This window comes from Lampetra planeri, chromosome 12 (genome assembly GCF_965212315.1).
Source record: "Lampetra planeri chromosome 12, kcLamPlan1.2.h2, whole genome shotgun sequence".
NCBI lineage: Eukaryota > Metazoa > Chordata > Hyperoartia > Petromyzontiformes > Petromyzontidae > Lampetra > Lampetra planeri.
This window is the reverse complement of record NC_136118.1, coordinates 9,175,753-9,181,526: the sequence shown is the minus strand read 5'-3', so window position 1 is coordinate 9,181,526 and position 5,774 is coordinate 9,175,753. Positions and strand designations below refer to the sequence as shown.

The 5,774-nt window shown below is 46.2% G+C and overlaps 1 long non-coding RNA gene across 1 annotated transcript; it reads right to left on the bottom strand.

Annotated features, from left to right (window-relative positions):
• Positions 1–477: 477 nt before the first annotated feature.
• On the bottom strand, positions 478–4,704 carry LOC144721632 (uncharacterized). The gene is made up of 2 exons (XR_013585938.1): positions 2,817–4,704; positions 478–2,673 (listed from the first exon to the last, which is right to left on the bottom strand). It is a non-coding gene; the product is annotated as an uncharacterized LOC144721632 (long non-coding RNA).
• Between the last annotated feature and the right edge of the window lie 1,070 nt (positions 4,705–5,774).

Here is a 5,774-nt window from a genome sequence, read left to right as displayed (position 1 = left end):
ATTTGAGGCTGAGTCGACCTAGGGGAGGCCAAGGACCAGTTCAGGTAATTGTCACTGGTGTTGACCTTGAGCGGCAATCGAATTCGTGTCGCCGGGTTCAAGGCTCAGCACGCTAACCGCTACACTACCGCTCCCAACATACATACCAATACCCGCCATTTGCCACTAACTGACAGTGACGTCACCACGGCGCTTGTGCCAGGCCAGGTGCACCTTGAGGCCACGTGAAGTGTTGAAGCCTTGCTAATAGGTCACGGGACTGACCCAGGTTGATTGACTGAGACGACTGGCAGATGCACCACACTGTGCTCCTCACTGTGCCAACTTGCTGCATTTTAGCCACGCGGCGCTCCGCTCGTTGTTGTGAGCGTCGCTCCTCTACCCTCCGTGTTGTTGGAGAGCGACTGCCTCCAACTGACCAGGAGCGTCCTTCACGAGCCTCTTCCATAGACACATACACACACACGCACTGCCATCTCAATCTTAAAGTGAATCGCCTCTATTAACCCGGGCGCCATTAATTTCTGTAGTGGGACGTGCTTAACAATCATCAGGCGTGTGCGGCACGTAACGGTTGAATGTGTATTTGAGTGGGGAGTAAATTGGTCAATGCGGAAAGACGTGACGTGGTGGTGGGTCGTGAGGACTGGAGTTTGAGAATCCCTGATCTTACCGATGACATCGCCAAACGCTTGGCATCGCAGTTATCCCCAGAGCCCACGCAACACGCCGAAAAATGCCAAGTCATCGGGGGAAAGCCGAAGTCTGGTTACGGGGCGTGATGTGTTGATACAATAAAACATAAAAATTATAAAAACAAGCTGTGCGGCTTAAATCTTTAATACTGTTATTATTATTATGACGAGTGGTACCAAACACTGCCATAAAAATTTTGAAAACGCTCCAAAGCAATTTGTCATTTTTGTCAAACGATAGATCGTTAGCATTGTAAGCACAGCGAGACACGGGGTAGCATGTGTTTGTACAAATTTCTTTCTCCTTAGCGTCGATGGCAGTCGATGGCCCAAAAGACCCCGTTGTTCCTTATCTCCCGCACCAATATTTTGCCTTCATCTCGTTACGTTGCAACGGGAATGCGCGACAGGAGACAGAGACTTCCCCCGGGTTCAACAGTCGGAGCATTTTCTTCGCGAATTGTACGCGTTCCGTTATCGCGATCGCTTTCCCACACCGGACAACGCGGGCATCCCCTCTGAGGACATTCCGTCTGCAGCAATGCCCTCGGCGTGAATTCATTTCAAAGTTTGCCAATCCGGAGATGCGCACGCCATCGTGCTGGAGGCTTTAGCGCGAGCCACCGCCTCGGCAGCGGCCCTCAATGACTTTAGACGTAAAAAATGAATCAAAAACTCATGATGCACTATGTGTGAAGCATTTCAGGCATTTAAATAAACAAGCAGACTCAAACATACAGATTCTACCAGTTAGTTTTGCTTAAGACGGCTGAGGCTCGTGTCGCGGTTTGATCTGTACGCACCGTGCCATGTGTATCTGTAGCCAATTGTAGAAATAAAAAATCCGCAAAACATTGGTCAAACTTTCTATTTAAAATTCCAAACTTTCAGAGGGCTTATCTTCAAAAACAAAAAAAAAGTTTTTAAAAATGCCGCTCGTTTATTATTTTTGTAGTGGGGGAGGGGGCAGGGTGGTGGGGGGGGTCAGGGAAAAGAGGGGACTTTGTTTAAAATCTGATGTCACGTTTGGGTTTCACACCCTTGACTACCTCCAGGTGAATACCGTCACAGACCTTAGCTTCAAAAATAAAAACAGATACCAAATTTCAGCTCTATGGCCCTTCGAGAACAAAAGAAGAATATGTACATCATTCCCTGGCAGCCAGCTCGCTCTTGAGATCTGATGATACGGGGTGCATTCTTGGGCGATGTGGCCACAGTTGCTGTGCTGTTGAAGATAACTCAGGCTTTTTTTGGTTATCAGCATGCGCCTTTGCTTGATGTATCACTAATGCGTTTGCCAACATTACCATCGCAAAATTCACGCAAGTCACCATGCGTATTTCAAAATCAAAACCAAAGTGTGCAAAAAGTTCACGTCCTGAAATGCCAATAAGCATCATCAAACCTTTCAGTGTAAGTTCGTCTCATGCAACAAATTGAGGCACAATATAAAAAAACAAGACCTCATGAATGTCTTCTAAATATTTGATAGCTGTTGACAATCCAGAGCAACCCCTTAACCCAGCAAGGATTGTGAGCCTCAGTTTAACAAGTGTGGCTATCGCCTGATGAGGCTGGTTGTAATTACTGGCGAAACGTCGTACTCGAATTGTAAATGTAGTGGGTTTACTTTTTACAACACACCGGTTAGTGCTGAAATAGCAACCTTTGGTACGTTTTGTTTACAAGACGAACCTTACTAATTGGCTGTGTCGGGTGGTGGCGGGTGTCACGACACATTTATATTTAGGCGATCTAACCCAAAAGATAAAAACCTCTGTCATGGATAATTGTGAGCCTGTTTACATTTTTGCATTGAACTGTTTACGGTCGAAAAATCTAAAGAATACGAATAAAGTTTTTACTATCCAAAGAAAAAATCAACAACCCCCATCACAACATAGAATGTTCCCACAACGCACTTGCAAAGTTCAGCAACGTGTCTTCACAGTAGCGTCTCATCCTGCAAATTAAACTTTACAGACATAAAAAAAAATCGTCAGCTCAGCGGGCGAATTAAGCAGTAAAATAACGAACACAATATGGAAAGTGGTGCGGCCTGCTGACGTTTTGCTACGAGCGGCGCGAAAGAAGTTCAACGCGCACACGTACACTTACATAATATGCGCCACATTTCATCGTCACACCGAGCAGCGCCGAGCTATCCACACTGCCCTCCTGGCAAACGGTGAAATCGCCGAACGCTGCACATCGGAGCCAAAAACAACGCGCGGGGGTTAATTTGCGGATCCTGGTGACCGTTTAATATTTATGCTCATTAGCCGATGTTATGCCATAATATAATCTACACGAGCGGTGGGAGAGCGACAACACAACACATTCTGACTTAAAACTTTCGTGACTGCAGGAATTCATATTCTTTGGTTCTCTAAGACGATGGTACTTTGCAAGCCTACTGGCTATCAACAAAGATTCGTTCATGAAGCCATCCATATATACAGACACAGACACAATTTCAACCGAGAGGAAGGTTATAGAGTCAGCAATCATTGGAAAGATGTCATCAACCACTTTGGGTCATGACTTGACTTGTGTTTCCTTCTTCTTGGTTCTTTCGGTAAAGTCACGTAGAAGGGAAGTAATAAAATAATAAAAATAAAACATAATAAAACAAATTCTCACGACGTTTCGGCTACAACGCAAGCAGCCGTCTTCAGGTGAAGAATGAGACACTGCCAAGCTAGGAGCTTATATATAAGCTGAGTTGGAGGTGGAAGAAGAAGAGAGCCTTAACAAAAGAATGTGCATATCAAGAGGAATTTAGCATATTCATGGGAAATGCGTAGGAGGTGGGCGGGGGGGTTTCAAAGTCATATTATGCCCATGCATTATGCAGGATCAGCAGCACCAAAGGGAGGGGGGGGTAGCATTAACAAAGGGAGGGCATGTTAATAGTATGTAGAAGCAATGACACATGTGAATGGGAAAACGGTGGCAGGAGATCCGCAGCGGAGCAAACAATGCATTCCCTGTGGAGAACACAAGATACACAGTTAATGCCAGTGAGTGGACTGCGGTCTGAAAGTCACCATAAACGTGAACAACAATCAGTTAAGATCCGAAGTGGTTTATTACGTCCTTCCAATGATTGCTGAGCCAGAATCCATCTTCTCGGTTGAAATTGTCTCTGTGTTTGTATATGTGGATCGCCTCATGAACGAATCTCTCATGGTAGCCAGATGGCTTGCAGAGAACCTCTGTCTTGGAGAAGTCAATGTCATGTGAACCCACGGAATTGTAACAGTGATCTGCCACGGCTGAGGTGTTTGTCCTACCGTGTTTCAGGTCAGCTTTATGTTCACGGATGCGGTCCGAGACATGTCGTTTGGTTTCTCCAATGTAACTGCTACCACAGAGGCAACTTAGTTTGTAGACGCCAGGGTACTGTATGTCTGGAACCACGTCTTTTACAGACGGAACCAGATCACGGATTTTATGTACTGTGTTGAATCGTACCTGAATCTTGTGTTTAATCAGGATTTTGGAGATCTTTTTTGTGACCCCAGCAATGTAGGGTAAGGTGATGGTTTTGAAAGGCTCCTCAGCAGGATCCTTCTTGACGGTTGGAGTGATGGCCTTGCGGATTGTGTAGTCGGAGTAACCATTAACCTTAAGAGCTTGGCGTACGTGTTTGAGTTCACTGGCAATGTGTTCCTGGTCGGAGATGCATTGGGCTCTATGGTATTGGAAGGACGTAATAAACCACTTCGGATCTTAACTGATTGTTGTTCACGTTTATGGTGACTTTCAGACCGCAGTCCACTCACTGGCATTGACTGTGTATCTTGTGTTCTCCACAGGGAAGGCATCACTTGCTCCGCTGCGGATCTCCTGCCACCGTTTTCCCATTCACATGTTTCATTGCTTCTACATACTATTAACATGCCCTCCCTTTGTTAATGCTACCCCCCCTCCCTTTGGTGCTGCTGATCCTGCATAATGCATGGGCATAATATGACTTTGAAACCCCCCCGCCCACCTCCTACGCATTTCCCATGAAAATGCTAAATTCCTCTTGATATGCACATTCTTTTGTTAAGGCTCTCTTCTTCTTCCACCTCCAACTCAGCTTATATATAAGCTCCTAGCTTGGCAGTGTCTCATTCTTCACCTGAAGACGGCTGCTTGCGTTGTAGCCGAAACGTCGTGAGAATTTGATTTATTATGTTTTATTTTTATTATTTTATTACTTCCCTTCTACGTGACTTTACCGAAAGAACCAAGAAGATGAATCCCTGCAGTCACGAAAGCTTTAAATCGAAATTGTGTTTCCTTGTCAATCAACCTCCACCGTCAGCAGTGTGGTGTGTGGAGCAGCGTGCAGGGATTTCTTGGAGGCCATTTGCTGCATTGGCATTGTTGCCGCATTGGCATTGTTGCTGCATTGGCATTGCCGCTGCATTGGCATTGCTGCTGCATTGGCATTGCTGCTGCATTGGCATTGCCGCTGCATTGGCATTGCTGCTGCATTGGCATTGCTGCTGCATTGGCATTGCCGCTGCATTGGCATTGCTGCTGCATTGGCATTGCCGCTGCATTGGCATTGCCGCTGCATTGGCATTGCCGCTGCATTGACACTGCTGCTGCATTGGCATTGCTGCATCGCCCATGCTCCTGGTGCTGCTGATACACTTGAGCTACGCCCATCTCCAAACCTTTATAAACAGTTTGCCTTTAGAGGCTAACTCCTTTTCCTGATGACGACCGCTTGATTTGCGATCGAAACGTCGTGATATTTGCATTCACTTTATCATTATGTTTTCTATCTACGTGACTTTACCGAAAGAACCAAAGAATAACAACACATTCTGTTCGTTTTGCTGCATAGAATATTAATATCAGCGTCCCCGGGGGTCAGGGGACCTTTTAAAAGGGACCCCATTCTATACGAGCCGCTCAATCTGATCAGAGGCCGTCACTTCGCGTCGCCGTCAAAGTACATTCATGCGCGGGCTGCGTACGCGGCGCGCGCTCTAAATGGGACTTTGTTTGCTCACGCTTCCCAGATCAGGCTGACAATGCGTGACCTAGTTAAGACACAGATGTGGTGGCTGC